The 22,171-nt window shown below is 35.3% G+C and overlaps 1 protein-coding gene across 2 annotated transcripts in view; it reads right to left on the reverse strand.

Moving 5' to 3' along the window:
• The window catches only part of LOC124632450 (nephrin-like), a 271,203-nt gene that overhangs the window by 184,258 nt on the left and 64,774 nt on the right, over positions 1-22,171 (reverse strand). The window contains exon 1 of one of the 2 annotated variants that reach the window (XM_047167301.1): positions 4,395-4,482. The exons of the other annotated variant lie outside the window; for it this stretch is intronic. The gene's annotated coding sequence lies outside the window, so the exon portion shown is untranslated. Of the gene's footprint in view, positions 1-4,394; positions 4,483-22,171 lie in introns of those variants that run through there. 2 annotated transcript variants of the gene reach the window in all.

The raw sequence follows: 22,171 nt of genomic DNA on the forward strand, positions 1-22,171 counted from the left end.
CTTTTAATAATAAGGACTGAATTTCTCAAAAAACCAAAACCAAAAACTGAATTTCTCCGTACGTAAATACAAAAAAGAACGTTACAAAATCATAACAATATCTTACGTCTACAATATGAAAGTAAAGAACAGATTTTGATACAAAGCTAACTATAATATTCATGAAATAAGTCTCGAGAGTTAAATAAAACGTATTTATGATGTTATCGAGGCAAAAATGCAAACGGAATCATGCTATAAAGTATACATATAGCAGCCGTTTCGTGACTTTGCTTGCTGAAAAAGGATTCATCATCATCATCATCATGTCAGCCACAGGACGTCCACTACTGAACATAGGCCTCCCCCTTTGATCTCCACAGATACCTGTTGGAAGCGACCTGCATCCAGCGTCTTCCGGCGACCTTTATAAGGTCGTCTGTCCACCTCGTTGGTTGGATTAAAAATATTAATTAAAAAGTTTCTTAGGTATGTTTCTTTTCAGAGTCCACATCTTTTATTACAATGGCAATCGTTTATTACTTTTTCCTATAATTCTATACATGGGTAAATTACTCAATCCTTCTCCGTGTGAAAGGAGGCCTGTGCCCAGCAGTGGGACGATAAAAAGGCTGTAACAGTAACGGGGTAATTTACTCTGCATGTCTGTATCACAATAAAATCGTTTTAAATTAAGAGAATTTGATAAGAAAAAAAACTTTTTTATTTGTGATCAAGTGAAATTACAAAAAACAAAAGATCTATCTAACATAACGAAACAGTCAAACAAAATAACTTCTGCTTTTATAATATTAGACAGTAAGGATATTAACAAAGAAGTCACCGGCCTCAAGGGAGACGGTTGACGGAACACACCCGCATGACTAATAAATTATTAGTAGATACGTTAATTTAACTCGTGTTTGCTCATAAATGGCCACGGACAGTGTTTTTATGAGTAATTTTCGAAATTGGTGATATCCTGTTTAATAGCTCACAATATTTTTGTGTAATCTTTTACTTCATTTAAGCGCAATTTGTTAATGGCTTAAACTGAGTTACGAAACTGTAAGTATTCGCAAAATAATCTTGACTTAAGTAAACAAAAATGCATTATCTCAAAAACGATTAAGCAGTACTTCGCCCTGTGCTCCAGCGTGTGAAAACAATGTTTTTTTAAGTTGCAGATACGGTGATGATATTAACTTTTCGGAGTTCGTTGACTGTGCTAACTTAAATTATACTGAATTCGGACGCCTTAGAAATTATTTAAAATCTTCTATTTCCGCTTGATGCTTCTGATCACAAACACAGTGGTGAATGGTGTCTACAATTCGATAAGTGGAAACTCAAGAAGTTTTTTCTTCTCGTGGATGCTATTTCACTAAGGTCTAGACACTAGCCTAATGAGAATTATTTGAAAAAAATGTGTAAATAATAACTAGTCATTATACTTACCCATTGGAAAAATATGCGTGTAATATTGAATTACCTATATTATTAATTCTGAAAATCAACAATATTAATTAAATAAGTATTTGAATAAATTCCGTGTCAGTAATTAAAATCCATTAGGTATTTCATTTTGTTTTCACTTGTACTCACTGGACTATTGTGAATTCATTGGAAAAACCTTTCTAGGTAATGACTCATTCTGTCGATGTTTTTATGGTCAGTTTTATTAATAGACTACTTTGAAATATGGCCATAACATAGCTCTAATGTGTTTACGTAAAATATGGCGCATAATTTTGAGTGTATTTTCGTTTTATTAATTAATTGCGATAATTTTGTACATGCTTTTGGCTTTATTACAAGTTTCGGCTAAATTATCGGCTGGTTGATTTTTATAAAAGATAAAGATAAAAGATAATGTCGGGACACCTTTTTCACACACTGTCGGTTAGCCCCATGGTAAGTTATTTATTAACTTGTGTTATGGGTGCTAACACAACTGATAAACTACATATAGCTACATATATACATATTTATAAATACATATCATAACACCCAGACCACGGCCAACAAGCATGCTCATCACACAAATGTCGACCGAACCGGGAATCGAACCCGGGACCTCAGGTTCGGCGGTCCGGCATGATGACCATTGCGCCATCGAGGTCGTATTTTATAAATATGAATAAAAGTAATATAAAGTGTTACGTTATTTTTTGCGTAGTATTTTTTTTCTATTATTTATTCTTGTCTGTATTGATGTGTACATAAACTGTTAAATAAATAAATACCGAACTATTTTCACCCCAACTTTTTCCAATACTATTTTTTAATTTATTTACTGGTTTAACTATCCAAAACAATGGTTTCTACCATTAGTTCTATGTAAGGTAACTACGAATATCTATCGGACATTGAAAATCAATATCAGCTACCTAAATTTTTAAGCAACTGGTTATCCATAGCGACTGCCAAATAATAGCTAGGATCGTAACGTATTCCGAGAAATAATTTGCGCAGTTCGAAATCTACACATAACCCGAAATTGCTTGAAAAACAGATTTAAGTGCATCAAGTAAAACAAAAATTCCTTTTTGCGTCAGTTTAACTCTATTATAAAACTGTCTTCTACAACTTAACAAAGTTCCTTTTGTGGAGTCAAAATTTTAAATCATAAACCTAATTTTGTTAAAAGTATCTGCATTTTCTTTGAACACTTAAACCAATGAAAAGTTGGTTCGGTCGGTACTTATCAAATGGTCAGACTCCTTCTAATAGCTCTAAGGGAATAAAGTTACACTCATTTGCATACATTACCTTCTATCTGTAAGAAAGTTAGGACAAGATGTATTCCACTTGGTACCAACTCGAATCGCTCCTGAAATAATAATGCGAATTGTCTAATTGCTGAGCTGAAGAAACTTTATAAGAAAATTATGATGTTAGTGTCGAATAGTGGAGTTGTAAATAGTTTTAGTTTGGTTTCTATATTAGTACAGATGATTTATAACAAAACTCGGTGAAGTCATTATTCTCGTTTATTAAATGTGGGTTTTGCTGTTAATTTCGTTGTTTCTTAGGTAAAATACTCGTATGTTAAATAACTATTAACAACATTTTTTTTCAGTATTTTTCAACCTTTCGCTCAAGCTTTATTTTGGAAAAGCGAACAAATTCTAAATTGTACTTTAACGTCACATTTTTCTCAGTAGATACACTTTTTCTTGCCTCTTTCGAACACGGCACACGTTTCCAAATGGTTGTTTCAAAACTTTCAATTCTCAAGTTCCATTTCACGGGCCACACGAGTTCGTAGTAGTCCTCTAACCACCAAGAACCGAAGAAAGGTGAACGAACATTTTTCATCCCGTGATTGAAAAGTCCTAAAGCATACATCGAACTTTACTTATTTAAAGCTACCCTTTGGGGATAGAACTCAGAACATTCACGCGCCGCCAATGCGACATTTTGTCGCAGTATGGATAATGAATATGTGTGAACTGCCTTGATGGTCTAGTTGTCACATAGTGCGACTGCTGTACACGAGATCTCTGGTTCGATTCCCGGGACGGGCCGAAATTGCATTGTGAGTTTTAGAAGGCAGTTTTCACAAGGCAGCCCGAAGCCTGGAAGAGCCCTCTTATCGGACTATGAGAGTGACCTGTGTCTGCGCAAACGCGTGTACGCTATCTCTTTACGCCACTATGTGTGAAAATGTTACCGAGGTGCGCGACAAACCCACGGCTTTGATGAAAGACGTCAGGCCAAACAATGTCATACTATGTATAACAAATGACGCACGCGGTTGTCGCGAGGCGTGCGTTGCCCGTTTTGGAATCGTACCTTAAGGGAATTTAATTTTGCAATTACTTACATTGATTGATGCGACAGTACTTTGTAATCCCTTTGTGGATTTCTTTGCCTACTCGTTGAACGGAACGAAGACGAACTTTCTCGAAATTTAATTTGAGGACCCTCCCATGATCTTTATGTTTAAGAGATTTTTTTTAATGTACCGTTCTAAAGGGCATCAGCATCATGATTTAATATTTCTTTTGGGAGTTCTATTTATGAGATTTTGGAAATAGGCTTGTCAAGATGACATTAATTTAAATGGATTGCGAATTCATCGAATTGTTTGAACGTGTGTGATCAGCTGATGGCTATTATTTACAAGTCTTTTTGGTTTAGTCGATTATGAATCTATTATGCAGGGTGAATACCATATTGTTAGAGCAGCCAGCACAGCATATGAAATACCTATAAGTATTTTACACACACAGCTAAGTTTAGCAATATTATGAGATTTCACTCAGTGAAGCAACATTAGGTACCTATTAGACAGTAAAAGATGAAAATAATTTCTAATAATATAACAGAAATTATCGGAAGTTAACAAAATTTTTTTCCGTCGACAGAATCTAAAAAAAGATACTAAAAAATCTAAAACTACAACTTACCATTCACAAAACGACAGAGCGACAAAAAAATCCCAAAAATTCACGTTCACTTTTTAAACACACACGACCAGCTATCATTAATGATGACACATGACGACTAAGAATGAGCTTAATATTGCCTACCCTCCCTTTCCACCAATTACATCTAATTGTATTGACCTAAGCTAACCCCGGTGATCTAATTCGGTCGCATGATGCATAGCCCGCCTTATGCCTAATGTATAGGATTAAACTAAACTATGAATTGATTATTTCTTGATTAATCTTGTGTTAAGCGAGAGTGTTTTAATCAATTTGATTGATGTTAACCAGTAGTTAGGTGGGGTTACAGGTTTATTATATTAAACTAATGCTATGCTAATTATACAGGAATGAATTTTATCCAGTGCGCAAACTTTGTCAACTTATAGTTAAATAAGTTTTAAAGATACGTGTATTTTTATTTTGTCGTGTTTTAGTACAAAAAAGAAAAGTTATTGATATCGAAAGATGTTTATTTTGTAACCGATTGTACGGTCACAGTCGTCATAGTAGGCACGACGGCAACGCGAAACCGGTTTACTGACGCGAGCGCTACTCCAAGCGCGTAAGAATTGTTGGTATCCATATTTTGCTGATTTTGAGGCGGACAAAACAATGAAAAAAAAATTTTAACTGATGATGCAGATATGTTCTGTTAATGATTCTGGACCACCAGTTTTTTTTTGTGCACTGCTTAAACTTCATTCCTGTATACACAACTACATTTAAGTTGTTAATACAGTGAAAGATTATGTTTATTACTTTAGCTTAAGCGAACTAATTTTGAGTCTTATATTGCAAAAAAATATATATATTCCAACATTGAAATAACATAGGTAAAATCAGGCACAAGTAGGCACAAGTGTGCTATTTTATGCTAGACATAGTTATGTTGCTTGATTTATATTAAAAAATTACCACCTTTCTCCAACTATATAAGAATACGAGAACATGTGTAACTGGTATCAATCAGTAATGTGTCTTAAAAACAATATAAAACAGTATTTCATTATTTCTACAAAGCGAAGAAAGCGCACAGAAGTAAAAAAAGATAAACAGAAGTCTCATAACACTAAAGGTTACAATTGTCATCTTAGGTTTATCGCGACATCTAAAGGAAAGCTTGCATCTCGCAGTTATTTATGCGAAGTCGGCGTCTTTCATTACGCTCGGCGTTAGCCTTTGAGCGGCGCCGACAAACTAGCGTTGATACTCACTAGAAATGGGACAAGAAAATTGAGCAATGTTTAATTGTTTGTGTTAAGTCGTGTTAGGGATGAACTTAGTTATGTTTAATGTATTTATCTATATTCCTTCCTCATTTTTAGTTTGTCTTAGAATGCCAATTTTTAAGACAGTTCACACATTTTTCTCTGTTACACTAACGTCAATTGCCGCGGCAGAAATAATTTTAAATTCTTGACGACGGTTAATGAAAGCCTTAGAATGGTACCAATAAAAGCGAAAAATATTTCCTCCAAAAGCACAATTTACTAAAGGACTTCAAAGTATCCTTGAAGTAAGGCAGTTGCAAGTCTATTGTATTTTTGGGGCCCCAAACAACTTAAGTTGCCTCAGTCTTCAAGATGATTGGTTTATTTCAAAATTATGAGATACTTGCTTCTGTAAACGAGCTCTGAGGACCTCCCAGCAAACTCAGTTACACTAACTAAAACTTTGTTCAAAAGAACAAAGTTGTAAGTGTATTCCATTTTGTGAATACATCTCTTTCTTTGGAGTTTTAAAAATCGAGAACGACTTCAAACTGTCGAGTGATACCGCAAGTTTGTTTAAACAAGAAGGTTTTATGACTGGTAAAAAAAGGATGTTCTTACTGCCATTTAAAATAATAAAAATTATCATTAGTTTGATTCTCTCGTGCCTCCTCTTCACTGTTCCTTAGTTTAAGAAAAAGCAGCAATGACGCAATAAAAAGAAACAACAGATAAACAACGGTAGTAGGTATCTGTAACACGCATTCAGTTTTATAAATATCTATCAGGATCAACAAGACAATTTCTATGTAGAGTCTGAAATTATGTAATGATTTTACGCCAAACCTAAAATATTACACCAATTTTACATATCCCACGATGGACATTTTATTATTCAAGTTACCAGCCCCAACTCTGACACGCAGACTAAGTCGCTATAAGCTAGTATTCCAATAAATGGCGACAAAAGCAGTCAGTTTGTGTCGCAAACAATGCTCGTCTAACAAGGAAGCCTTGGCTATGTGGGCTTCGCGTACCTGCTATACAAATGTTCTAACATTGTGCAGAATCCCTTTCAATTCTACAGCAAAACTTGAAACATAATCATATAAAATGTTGTTGCTACGAGTGATGTTGTTTTGTAAAGGAAATGTTGTGATAAAGCTCGCCGAGAATTAAACAATCTGCTTTAGAGCAAATCTATGTTATTAGTGATCTTTGGTCTCGTGATTTGAAAAGGAAATGTTTACAAATTAAACTGGCCAAGACTGGTATGGAGGAATTAGTTATATTAGTGGAGGAGAGTTGAGCAGCTATTCCTACCGGCCATTTACAGAATGAAGAACAAAAAACTGAAGCTAACCTTCAAGAATGAAGAGACACCAAAAGAAGAATTGCATCTCTATCTGAACTTAAAAGCAATCAAATGATGGGAAAATACAATGCCACTTCAATTTTCCTGTGCAGCACAATAAAAAAGGAAATCGAAAGTGTTGAAAATCGAAACAACACCTCAACAACACGATCTAAAAGAGCGTGGAATTTAAGTTTCTTCTAATTCGCAACACTATGGGAGGCAAGGGGTATAAATCCCCCGCAATTGGAGTATACGTCACAGTTTGCTACTTTAACGCCGTCTGGGAATTCTCAGTATGTACAGAATGTTTTGTTTGACTATGATGTTTGCAAAGCTTTCTACACATGAGAGGACCGCCTTTTACGTAAAAAAACACACTTTTATTCAGAAGCGTGAACGGTTGATCTTTTTGACGACTTTTTTCGTTTAATTGCTGTTTTTTGATGGGAAATAAATCGATTGCGAAATCAGGGTGCCATGATGATTGGACTGGAGTGACGCATGAAATGGGTTTTTGGAAATGTTTTAATTTTGGAGTATGTTTTTCTGCGATTGGGGAATATTTTACCTGTATCCACTGATTGATCTACTGACTCTAATATATTAAATCAGATTTACTTATGGGTTAACATACTGAAGAGGCAGGCTTGACTTGACGGCAAATTATACAATGGTCTTATTGTCCTTTATGCCTTTCCCCTTCCTAGCTTTTATGTGTTATATTAGTCGCACAGTGTGTGTATATATTTGTAAGTACTGGCTATGCCATACGCCATACGATACTTAGGATTTAGGATATAATATTTCTGTTAGTCGTCCTCTCACGACCTGACCTCATATTCATACTGTAAAAGTCTCCAAAATTGTCCTCCAACCAATTAAAAATTGATTAATCTAGACTAAGAAATTCTCTCAACGAATTTTCTACTCATTTACAATAAATTACCCTTAATAGGTACACATTATATAAAATTACTTTCATTAAAAGGTACAATCTGGGAGTAAATCCTAATCTTCTTGACATTGAGTCGTTATCGGTTCAGATCTGGGCACTATTCTCATTAAGGGAAAATTAGGTAACATATTTACTGTCCAAAGACAATTGCTTTTGTGCCTTTTGATGCATTAGGGCGAGTCTATTTACCCTTATCTTAATATAATAATGATCGTATCTTCTTTGTTAACGGTCTATCAATGAATAGAAAATCACGCTTGGGGTATTAGGTATTTTTTTTTTTCTTTAAACGGAGTAGAAATTTCTTACTGGTCATTAGAATACTGGAGAGTGTTTATGAAATGCTGTATCAAATATGTCAAAGGTTTAGGTCTGACAAGATTCACCAGGTAGATGTGGTATTTTGCCTAGGAAGATGGAGAACTATGAAATCATAATGCGGCATAATTTTAATAGACCTTACCTATTAAAATCGGGACCGTAAAGCATACTGTCAGAATAGGGAACAGACTCAAATAGAAAATTTTCAGTACAAGAGTCATTACCAGCTTAACTTATTTATTTTGTTAAATTTTGTATCCAATTTCCTATCACGAATATACAGCCGAAGTAAAATTTACCAATCCAGTTTCCGCAACATTGGGTAATTTATCATCTGGTGAAATAATTTCCTTTTGAGCTCGAACTTTTATTGAAGAGTTATTTCTGGTTTTTAAAATAAACAAGGAGTAAATAAATGAACCGTTGCCTGCGGTAAGTTGGCCACGTAAGTTAATTGATAGGTTAAACGAGTAAATCGATGAAAGGGTAGAATGTAGCAGATAATGCTGTAGGAAACTATAAAAGCTATTCTAGAGCTGCTTTAAATCTGGCTTCCTTGGTAAAGGTCCTGTTTTATTGCTATAAATATGGTAAACTACTTCACACACACCACATACAATTTTAAACCTTAATACCATTGCCTTAGGGCTTATTCTAGCTTGTTCTTCCTATGGTCGTTTCAGCTTCACCTTGACGAGGTACGTTTAAATAAAGCACGGATGAATTCAGTGGACCGGACAGTCCCGCGGGATCGTGCAGAAGTTGCCTAACTAATTTGCATACATCGCCCGGGATTTTGAGATCATTCCAGCACTGTAATGTTATATTTTTTTTAAGGAAAACATTGTTGTTCGTGTGACGTGACTGGCTTTTGATTCGTTATGATTCTGGGCTTTTTTTGAGACACAATTGTATATTATATTATCATATTTATCCGTATTTGTTTATATTTTGTTTATTCCCTACATTTTTCTGCTTTAATCCATTTGAAATAATTCAGGGTGTTGAAAATATTTGAACTGAATATCGAGTAAAAATGTTCATTGGTCTGGAATAAAAAGAGAGTATTTTTATTGTTTATCAGTTATATACAGATTTCATTCATGAAGCATTCTTTAATTTAAATGATGAGGTGCAGGTACTACATAATGAGCTGGTAAATATTTTGAGTAATTAATAACCCTATAGGGAAATTTTAACATCTTTCCTTATAGACTCATATAGAATTAATTTCCCGGTAATAAGTTCCCGAATTAAGAAAATTTTCCTACACTAAATATCTTAAGTACTATTATTACAAGAAGACAAGTCTCAATCAAAAGTTATTTAAGGATAAATCTGTCTTAAGTAATTAGAGTTTCGTTATAAATAATTTTGTGTGCTAAGTTTCCGTACATAGAGCAAAAATAGAAGTGGGTTAAGAGAAAGGAAGAATGTCTTCTGTAAATAATTAAGCTCTGATTAATTTCCATAAGAAATGTGTGCCTATTATTGACAAACCTAATCAATCGAAACTGATGTTATTATGAATGGCTTTGCCGAAAATAAATACATACCTACATGACAGTACGCCCACTCTTTGCTCGTGAGAAACGGCCTACTCTAATCATGTTCCTAAATGTAGTAAAATATTTGATGTTAATAATATGTTACTTGTAAATAAACGCTTCATATCATGAACATTATCAAAATTAGTTCTATCGTTTATGTTCAGAGGTTTATCTAAATCCTAATAAAAATGCAAAGGTAAGTCTCTGTCTGTCGCGCTTTCACTGAATCGAACACACCAGGGGTGAACAGTGAAAATAAATTATTTAGCTAACTGCATTTTGTCATTCTGTAACTTAGAAGCTACTTGCTTGACTTAATAATTACTTAGGTACCGCAAAGCACCTACTATAGTTTCTCAATGCACTATACGAGATCAATCTGTACATTACTTGTGGTTTTATCTGCTTGAAACAGATATTTAAACCTAACGTACTTATAGCTGACTTAGAAGTAAAGCCCAAAATACATTGCTTGAAAAAAAATATTTTGCTAAGTACTAGGAGTTGCGAACAATTGAATGAAATTTCGTATTTTTGTGGTAATTTTATGGTACTTTATACGGTTCTACGGGTTGTTTGATTTATTTTAAAGCTAACCATAAATTGGCTTAGTCATGTAGGTCATTGTTGGTACCTATAAAAAGCACATATCATTTTTTAAACTCAATGTAGGTATTTCCATTTAAAAATATGTATATGCAGCCCTAAAGACGAGCACGGTGCATGGTAGTTTGTGATCTCACGTAACTTCTATTTCTAGCAAGTGCTTTTACCTAGTTTCAACAATACTTAGGTAGTTCTACATTTGTCGGATATTTCTGCAGTATGTTTACTTCATTTACTTGCTTTGCAAAACAAGTGAATGTTGCTGTTACGTTATAAACTATTGCATTGTCTTTTCTGAATATAAATTTAATTCGACATGGTACATAATACACAGTAATAACACACAGTAATGTAATAACTTAAACATAAGTAGTTGTACCTATGTATTTTTTGGTTTGATGCAATGGTTGATACAATCAAAAGGTTCAAGTACATCATCATCCTCCGAGCCTTTTCCCAACTATATTGGGGTCGGCTTCCAGTCTAACCGGATTCAGCTAAGTACCAGTGCTTTACAAGAAGCGACTGCCTATCTGACCTCCTCACCACCCAGTTACCCAGGCAACCCGATACCCCTTGGTTAGACTGGTGTCAGACTTACTGGCTTCTGACTAACCGTAACGACTGTCAAGGATGTTCAATGACAACCGGGACATTGGTTGAGTCATTGGTGTCTAAAATAAACCGGCCAAGTGCGAGTCGGACTCGCGCACCGAGGGTTCCGTACAAATGCTGTATAGATAAAAAGTGAGTTTCGCGCCAACCGTTCAGTTTAGAACAATCATAGTTATGGTAATTTCGTGAGAGTCAAAATAGTTAATATTTTTTATTTTATAATATAACTAAAATAGTAGGCCAGTACCTTGTAAAAGTTATTTTATTGAAGTTATTTATATACAACATTTTATAGTCATCATTCAGAAATCTGATTGAAAATAACTAATTATGTCTTAAAGGTCATGGGGCATATCTGACCCGCTTTGTAAAAAGTGGCGGACATGAATCAAAGTAGTTTTAAATCGTGGAGAATGGTATGACGTTTCTTTGAATATAAATATTTTATTAAAATTCCATGGAGACGAATGTCCAGGATCGTTTGAAAAATATAAAAGACAAGCAGTTTCAGAGGATTGTACAGGTTGCAATGCTAGTTTTTATTGTTAAAGACATTTCATAAAGAAGGAAGGTGCCAATCCGGATGACCAGGATCTGATGAGGATCTGGAAACCCTGAGAAATCGAGGGCAACTCTTGAATATTGTAGGCACGCATCGAGTCATAACCAGACATGTGAGTGTATTTTTGAGGGTACTGGTAAACAGTGAAGGTTTGGAGCTGATTTGATTATGGAGACTACAGAGAGTCAAGGGAACTCCCGAACGGTATGTTGCAACTACCACGTGTTTGGGCTTATTTTATTCGTATTGGCGAAGACTTTCCACAAAGATAGGTTTGACTGCCATTGTGGGATCGACAGCTAAGATCAGATATAGTTATGGGAACTCCTTTACAAATTATAACGTAACCTTGTGTTGGAGCTTATTTTATTTTAGGTGATGAGAATTCACTACAACTTGGGTTAAAGCAGCCATTGCAGGAATGGGATCTTTTATTTTTGAGGGATTAATCACCTTAAGAGCCCCAGTTTCAGGTTTTTTTCGAAACCGCCTGACGACTTGTAGCTGTCGAATTGTAACAACGACTTCTAGAGAGTAGGATTCGGGGCTGCTGGCTTTACGTTTCTAGAGCCTTGACAAAAGTGTAATTCTGTCCCTTTCTTTGTTTTATAAAGTCGGCATTATTTTATTTTGTAGCATTTTACAAACAAATCCAACTTCAAACATATAAAAAAGCAACAAGAAAACAAAAGCAAGAAAGAAATTAAAAAGATGTTAGGTGCATCGGTCTAGAAGTCGGTGTCTAGAGGATGCATCTATATTTATTTAACCACCGAGATCTAGACCGATGCATATAAACAGTTTTCTTGTTGTTTTAGAAGTTGTTTTTTTTTTTTTGTAAAAAGTTTTTATTTTTAACTTTTGTGAAAAGTTCTCGTCAATACGAATAATGTAAGCCCAAACACGACGTAACTAAAACATACCGAGTTCTCTCGACTTTCTCACGTCTCCATCATCACATAAGCTCTAAACCTTCACTGTTTGATAGTATCACCAGACATACATCTGAGAATCAAGTTTTAATCCTATGCATGCCTACAATTCCTGATAGTTGCCCTCGATTTCTCAGGATTTCCATCATCAGATCCTGACCTGATGACAATGGAAATAAACGGCGAGTATACTCTTTCACTACAAAAAAAATGATTTCTCAAATCCGTCAAACTTGGTCGTTTAAATTCCTCATTGAAATGAGGAAAATATTTGATGTTTACACCTGATTTTCTCTAGATTCCCATGGTTCACATTGATGCGACTAATGCCATAGTAAATCAGAGCCTTTATCATTATACTGTGCTATATTTCGTTCGTATCCGCCGTGGGTATGGTTTTCATACTAAGGTGCCCAATGACCTTTGAATGATTTAAAATTTTTCACAGTTTAGAGGCCATTATATTTAAGAAAGATTATATTTAGTGTTTGATATGTATTTCACTTTTTATTCAAAACTTTAATATCTCTACGCGTTCATGTGAAAAAGGGTAGGTAGTAAGTTTATAATTATTAAAAAAATATTTTATGTCATGTAAGCAAAAATAATATTTTAATATTTTATGTAACTTCAAATTTATCATTTTCGCAATTTTTCCTTTATCTGTACTATATAACGTTGCTTCGTGCCGAATTTTAAGATTCTGAGTTCACGGGAAGTACCTTGTAGGTTTTGATTCCCTAGCGTGTGACGGAAATTCGTCTAAGGTGTTGGTAAAACTGCTGCATCTTTTGATCGCGTTAACTTAGAAGTTTGATTTTTTCATTGCTTAAAGGGACAATAGACCTAGGTATTTGGTATAAATTTCAATTTGGTACCTTTATTCGTTCGTGAGAAATAAGGTAGTAAGTTTCATTTTATTAAAATATTTTTATTATATTATATAACAAAAAAAATGAGATTTTCGTAATTTTTCCTATATTTGCATTATATAACAATGCTTCATGCCAAATTTCAAGATTCTGAGTTTACGGGAAGTACCCTGTAGGTTTTGATTCCTTTGCGAGTGTCGAGAATTTGTTGAAAATATCGACATAATCGGTTGTATCTTTTGATTGGCTTGGCTTAGAAGCTTGATATTTTCACAGCCTAAAGGGACAATAGACCCGAGTATTTCATGTGAATTTCAGCTTGATACATCCACGCGTTCTTAAGATAAAGGGTCTTGACAGACAGACAGACAGACAGACAGACAGACAGACAGACAGACAGACAGACAGACGGACAACAAAGTGATCCTATAAGGGTTCCGTTTTTTCCTTTCGAGGTACGGAACCCTAAAAAGGTTCAAGTACATAATATAATAAAAAAAGAAAAAACATAAATAGATGACAAGTAAAGGTTTTAGAAGTCAAAACAACTGACTTATTAAAACGTCTACCTAAACTAATAGAGCACGGATAAAGATTATCAAAATAAAATTAGTCAGCAAAGCAAAACCTCTCAACGAAATATAATTTTAAAGAAGATGCAAGAGTAAATAAAATTCGTACCTACTTGCAAAAAATTAAAACTAAAATATGCTGTTACGAACAATTTTAAGTGCATCGCCCGCACTATGGTAAGCGCTCTTTGTTCAACTTAAAATTTAAATTAATTACATTCATTCGCATGAAACACTTTTGTTAGTACTAGTCTTATTTTGTCAGACACACTACACAAAACGGCCGCGCACGACGCGAAATATTCATGCATATTGTTATCAAGACAATCTCACAGATTCATTATACGCATTCCCTAAATTTGTCGGAATTTACTTTCACAGTCGACCACGCAGCGTGTTAAACCTATCTGATTAATTCACGGGATTATGGTCTCTATGAGTGAAGATATAATGTCTATACTCGTGTGAAGGTTTTGTGGGTTAAGTCGCAACTCCATTCAGCAGTTGTTTAGCGTAATCCACAATGAAATAGAGCTGTGTGGCTACGTGTAACGGAAATTGAATTTATTAAAGCAGAGTGCTGTAGCCTAGGTTCTGTAAGCCTATGTAATAAGCCTCAAGTGCGTTCTGCTGTTAACTAGATAATCTTGAGCACTTAGTTACGGTAGAAGCAGGTGAGATTATTAGATTTAAATCTTGAACTTTATTGGTTTCGAGGAATTTAAATTTTGTGGTGGTGATAAAGTTCTGATTAAGTTACTAGTTTTGAAGGAGTAGGCTTCCGTATAGATGTCGATTGCTGCCGAAATTTTAATTTCTGTGTTTCTTGCAACTTTCTGATACAGTAAAAAAAATTGTAGCATGTATGTATGTCCGCAGTAGTTTTCAGAGTTTATTAAAAACATGAAAATATAACCTTAGAAATGAAACAAAAAAGTTGGAGGAGCTTGTATTACATACTCAGTACTTACAGTTTCCATTAAAATTTATAAAACACTAGCTTCCACCCGCGGCTTCGCCCGCGTAGATTTCGGTTATATCGCGTTTCCAAGAGAATTCTTCAATAGTCCGGGATAAAAACTCATATATTTATTTATTTATTTATTTATTTATTTATTCTTCAACCTTATCACTAACATTACAGATATACAATCCAATGCGTTAGTGAGGCACTTATATTATTTTTTACAAAATTGAACACATTTGGGTAGTAATAACACAATATACATATTTACACAAAATAAAATTGAAAATTATAACAATAAAAAATAAAATTAAACAATAAAAACAAAAGTACTACAAGCCTAGTCTACATAACATAATATAAATAAAATCATCTTTGCGAGTTCACTGAACTGGCAAGAAAAAATGTCACTACTTTTCTGGATTTCGTTAATAGTACGGATCGCTCGCGTGAGAGGCGTTTTGGCCAGAAGGTTGGTCCTGGTAGTCGGCACTGACAGCAGTGGCGGGCGCCGTCGTCTCTCCACATAGCGGTCCGGCACACAGAGACACAAGCACCGTAGTACGCCGGGATTGTGCTCCTTTCCACGGAGTAATTTTATTAAATAATTTATAAGAGCAAACTCTCGCCTCACCTTCAGCTGGTTGTACCCGACCATACCCAGCACGAACAATGTGGGGTACATAAGCGGGTACAACGGATACACCCCGTACAGCCTCCAGTACAAGTGGCGCGTGAACTTGTTCTGCACGCGCTCCAGCATGACAGAGTACTTGGCCTCGTGTGGAGCCCATATGACACCACCATACTCCAAGTGACTCCTAACTAGTGCGTCGTATAATACCCTTATTGTTGTTATATTCGTAAAGCCCTCCGACTGCCTAAGTACAAAGCCTAGGTTTCTAAACGCCTTCTTACATATGTTAATAATATGCTCGCGAAACGTGAGTTCTGGAGTGAGGTGAACCCCCAGATCAATCATATCAAAAATATCCTATATTCTTTCTCAAGGTTAACTCTATCTCTGTACCAAATTTTATTAAAATCAGTTCAGACGTTAAAGCATAACAGACAGACAGAGTTACTTTCACATTTATAGTAGGAATAGTAGGAATTAAACAAATCGGTATTTTATAACCTCAATGCAATTATGCACCTAAGTATTACACGTATTATCGTGTATTCACGAGCAAGGTTAAACCACAGCTACCGACACTTGTCCTTGTCGGCTCATATGACCGTTACTGAGTTACATGCTCATTCTACCACATAACCTGCCACAGTAAACATTATAGTTACTTGTTTTATGTAAGCACTTATGTGATTGTGTTATTCACTACTAATATAATAAATGCGAAGGGTACTCTGTCTGTCGCTTTCACGTCTAAACCACTGAACTGATTTTAATAAAATTTGGCACAGAAATAGAGACGACCTTGAGAAAGAACATAGTATTAGGATAGTTTTTATCCCGGACTTTTGAAGAATTCTCTTGGAAACGTGATATAACCGAACTCTACGCGGGCGAAGCCGCGGACGTAAGCTAGTGATGAATATTTTCTATACGTCCTAAGGCCGAATACTGAAAGTTCTGCAAACATCATTGTATATCTAGACTAGAGATACATCTCTCTAGATCTCCAAATACTTATGGAGAGTTTCACCATTTAACTATAACGATAACAGAAACATTTTCAGTACCTAAGATTTGACCAATGGGCAGCGAATTTCCCGATTGGCTATGGTTTGGTTATTGCTACAGTTGTATGTATATTGCTATAAATGGTGCAACTCAACCTTAAAGTTAAGTAAAGTTTGAGTATTTTAGAGTTACACTCTTTCCACCCACAGCTTGATATTTCGAATCCTTACAGTAGTATTATGAAATATATCCTGTTTTTGTTGATGTCAAATAAAACACTATATTATAGTACCTTCGTCTATAAGTGAATTCTGTTGATGCATATATTTATAGCTTGGATTAGGTAAATAAGCCTACCTCTACGCGACGCCCAGCCCAGCCCAGCCCAGCGTGTCGTAATATTATGCAATACCATTTTAAGGTTAAAGCTTTACAGGTGAAGTAAAGTTCAATGATAATAACAAAATAAATAAACATTCGAATTGAAAACCTCCTCTTTCTTTAGAAGTCAGTTAATGCTAAGAAAATTATATTTTACAACATTGAATATCCTGACAATTTAAAACCGTGGGCCATTCTTACTTTTCAATTTATCGGAAGAGACTTAAGGCTGCGAACGCACAGGCAGGTGGCTTGCTTAGCGCCTAGTGTCTAGCGCGTCACCTAGCGAGTAGCCCAGTAAAACGAACGTTCTAAAATGAACGCGACCGGCTGCACTGCGCGCTTAGCGCCTAGCTAGTCGAATAGACAGGATGAAAGCCGCTAGGCACTAGGCGCTAAGCAAGCCACCTGCATGTGCGTTCGCGGCCTAAGCCCTTTAACGGATCGATACTTAATCCATTGAAGTTCACATTACAAAACATTACGCAACAATTAATACATTCATCACTCAAGAATTCCTGCAGTACTTTATCCTTATCAAACTCTATTTAAAAAGGCATACCTACACTTTGTATTATTAATACGATCGGTATTTTCAGCCGACCGATCTTGTCTGCGCCTGTCTTCGCGGCAATTCCACAAATTAGTCGGTTAAAAGCATTTGACACTGTAATTGGTGTTAATTCGTAAAGACATAGGTCGAAGCAATAAAAGGCTAACTGTTAGATTATCTTAGTTAATTAAAGCCACCTTGCGTTGGAAAGATCTCTATAATTATAAAAGCTAACGAATCAGTGTTTATTTTTTAATGTCTTTATCAGATAATTCAACAGATATTGTAAGAGAGCGAAAACTTTTCATATTGTAATATTGAATTATTTCACTAAAATTTTTCGTCAAAAATGCGTTATGACATCATATTTTTTTTTAATTAAAAAAAATACATATATTACATCAGTCGTCATTTAGTTTCAGATGATTTTTGTAATTCAATCAATTTTGCTTCTCAAGAACACTCTCAATACGTAACAAAAATTAAAACTAAACCTAATGAAATCGCCAACACAACATCATTCATTGACGCACCAACTTCACACAAAAGGATAACTCAGTACCACCTAAGTAATAGACACTAATGTCCTTAGTTACGACGCCATAAAACCAAGCAACAGCTTGAACACGTCCTAACATGTCAACACACTGTTTCTATTATCTTCAGCTAAATTAATGATTACGTATGCAGTGAACGTACAGTCACCCTGTGGGTATTGATTTTGAAAATTTCAAGATGTTTGGTTATGAAGATGTGGTAACTTGAAAGTTATCTGGTAAGAATGATAAAGTATAATCTTGGTTTAGTCAAAATGTCACTTTGAAGCTCGGAGTTTCATCATCTGCCTAGCCTTTTACTAGGTATGTATTTTTTTGGTATGGCATCTCGCAGTTCAGCCTAGGAGGTCACGCACTGCTTAACCAGACTTTCCCTGTGGATGCCTAGAATTTAAGGCCTCCAGCCAGTTATGTCTATCTGACCTTGTCAAACCAGTTTTACATAAACAACTCTTTGGTAACTGGTTGACAGACTTTCTGGCTTCAGCCTACATCCAAAAGATCAGGAGTTACATTTTGACACGATATCTTTTTATCGTCTTAGACCTGTTATTGCCCGCGGCAGATTTTGAATAATTTCGAGCAACCCTTGTTTTTCTGGACTTCAAAAGACACTAAGTGAAATATTGAAATTCTTCTTTACTTTTTCAATTTTAGGGTAATGCAAAGTTCATATTGTATTCGTCAACACAATATTCAGTACCTACAATATTATTCAACTAACCTCAAATTAATCGGATGCACCGCTCTGCTAGTTAACGCTCCGTGCAAAATAATAGTGTCTACCTTTTCAATAATTAATAACCTACAGAGTTTCCCGTGATACCGCTCATAATGACATATAAAAAATTCAAACCATTTTCGGTAACATTTCCATACAACTAGTTTAGTTAAAAAAGTTTCTCGGGAAATTTCCTAACTGGTTTATGGAACTGTACAAAATATTCTGAAACAAAAATAAATAAAATATCAGATTGGATTCGTTTGACATAAAAATTTGCTGGTATAAAAAAGGTTTGTTGGCTTATCAATTGGGTTATCGCGTCTATAGTGCCTACAGTAATACTAAGCGGCCTGTATGTGTGGGTAGGCATATAAATTCGTGATTCGATGTGATACGGGACGATTTGTGTAACGGGGTTAGCTAAGCATATGTGAGGTTAAGTTTATGGTCGTTTGAAACATGATTAATGATGCATATTGCCGAAAATATTCAAGTGCAGTTGTGTATTTCTATTTCAGAAAGCTTCAAAAGAGAAAAAAGGAGGCTCCTTTTGCAAAATAAGAATTCGCTCAAAACAAATGAAAGGCGCTTAAATTCCATTCTTCATTCAATTTGCGAGAAATTGAAAGAAGAATTTCAATAAAGCAAAAAATAAACCATAGTTTCCCCTGCACACTTTATTACTGCAAGGCAGGCGAACATAATGATCATATCATTGCTTACCTGTTATTTAGAACTCCTGAACTTCCATTAATAAACGGTGCTGTAAAACTTCCGTAATAGTTTACCAACTTTGTTTAAAACACATATAGTTTTCCCTAGCGGATAATGGAATTGTGTTACACCGTTTATATTTATGTCGCACCTACGTTAATTCTAATAACTGCTTAGTTCGCTTTTATGGGAGAATCCGGGCGTAAACCTTGGCTAGCTAGGTATAAATGGAACACCCTACTTTTCCCCATGAGTGTCATAATTAGGGTACAATGTTGATGGTGAGCGTTGGGTTACCTTAAAATCCTGGCTGATGTCGTTTATGATTCTTAGGGGGTTTTATCAGAACAACACAGTATTCTCACAGTTTCAGTTTTAATGAAAACGTCCCAACTAAAAGTCGCAGACTTAATGTGAACGCAAGAGTCATTATGCTAGCCAGATGAATGACGCAGGGTGTTGAATTCCAATTTATCTGAAACCTATTACATGGTAGGTGCGAACGTCGCTCCCTGTTCATTAACAACAGCCATTCAATACTATTGAAAATAATATTCTCATTTCAGTAAAACGCGAGCGTAACTGAAAGACTCAGCGCAATAAGCTAACAGGTTTCAAATTGCTTTAAATACCTATGCAGAATTTCGAACGCTCAAAGATATCCAGCTTCAAAGTTTATTTTAATTAGAAAAGTTGTACAATTAGCTGTTTTGCTACCTCACCCGACCAGCTAGTATCCGAGCCAGATAAATTGGAATTGTTTAATTCCTCTGCATTGTACAGTCGCGTCGTTAATCTTTGTCGTTTGAACGTGCTAATGAATTAGGAGAAAAAACTGCTGCCATTCAAAGCGCTCAAGACGTACAATTAGCAACAAAATTGTTAATGGTCGGGATTTGATGATAGTTGCTGAATGCAAATTTAGTAGGACCTCGTGTAATCGCGTTATCGAAGTAATTTGGACTGCGAACTAACTTTGAGATTGTGCTTGAATTGTGCTCTGTAGACAACTCGGCAAAACATACCAACTGCTTTTCATTATAAATGTTTCGCAATTTCAGATTGTATAGGATATGTATGCAAACGAGATAATTTGCGGCAACTTCACGCGTACCTAGATGGCAAATGCTTTTCATTTCTATTTGTCTTTATCTATATATTTGTTTGTTACTTATAGTGAACAAGTAAATGACACTAGCTCTTATATTATTATCACATTAAAAAGATAGAGATGGTTTTCAACGTTTGACAATCATATAAGTTCTTATAATAACTTAGCAGATATCACAAGAAAAATCCACAGATACACCCATAAAAAACTGACAGATACGAAAAAACGCGAGCGTCGATAAAACAAACTCTATGATTCCTGAAACGTATCAATGACGGTTAAGTTTGCGGTTAATTGGCGTGGGAGGGTAAGCCAGTTGTTTTTACACCCACGATTGGATGGTTACCTACAGTTTTATCCATCTACCCACGTGTTTGCGATCGGAGGCAAATTATAGTGACAGGCTTTATTTAAGAATTTTGGTGGATGTTTTTCTACTTTTTATTCAGATAAGATAAGAGCTCGTAGTTAAGTCAAAGCTTTGCGTATTCATTGATAGTGAGTTTAGGCAATACTAGGTTCGGTTGGTCTGTAGGATGGGTGACTATGACCATCTTGTCATGACGAGTTCTTCCGTGTTTCGGAAGGTACGATAAATCCAAAAAAAACTTTTTGTCTTCTGTCTTCAGAAGCCGAAAAGTTTGACAACCAGTCTTATCTAGGTATATTGGGTTGCCTGGGTAACTGGATTAAGAAGGTCAGATAGGCAGTCGCTCCTTGTAAAATACTGGTACTCAACTGTATGTATTTGTATATTTCGAGACAAAAAACCAGGAACTGATGAAATGGACTCCAAATCATTTCTAACCATGCATGCGATTGTTAGCAACACTCAAATCATTAACTCTGATAACTCTATCAACACCATCAACTAAATTATTAATTGAATTCTCAACTTGTTGCTAACAACAACTGGTTATCGTTGAGTGGAAATTAAAACGGGTTTTGTAGACCTGGAGACCGGAATCGCTAGTCCTTCGTCATAGTGTAAGGGCAGAAAGCGATACTTTCATACAGAAAAAAAGTTAAAGTCTGCATATAGGTTAGTTAATAATTTTTCAACCGTTAATTGAAAGAAGATTTATTATAAGTACCTATGTATGTGTACGAAGGCCCCAAAACTACTAAAAAATGATACACTAACTCGAGAGTGATTTAGGCTATATTTTATCCGGGTACGGTTATTATTTTTATGGGAGGCAGGTGAATTTACTGGCGGAAGCTAGTTAAACATAAAGGATGCATTTGCCAATGCCCCTTGACTGACAAGAGAAATTGTGTAATGTATTTTTGTTTACATCTTCCAAAGCTATCAACGTCAATTAATTACATTTTTTTTTATTACCCTGTGTTGTCCCACTGCTGGGCAAAGGCCTCCCCCATAGCCTTCCATCTGTCCCTATCGGTCGCCATTTGTGACCAGTCCTTGTGGAAGTTGTCTAGGTCCTCTCTCCAGCATGTTTTTGGTCTTCCTCTTGATCGCCTGCCATCATCAATTAATTACATTATAAGATTTATATTATTTCAAAAAAGTCAACAAAATAAATGACATAA

This window comes from Helicoverpa zea, chromosome 8 (assembly GCF_022581195.2).
Source record: "Helicoverpa zea isolate HzStark_Cry1AcR chromosome 8, ilHelZeax1.1, whole genome shotgun sequence".
NCBI classification, from domain to species: Eukaryota; Metazoa; Arthropoda; class Insecta; order Lepidoptera; family Noctuidae; genus Helicoverpa; species Helicoverpa zea.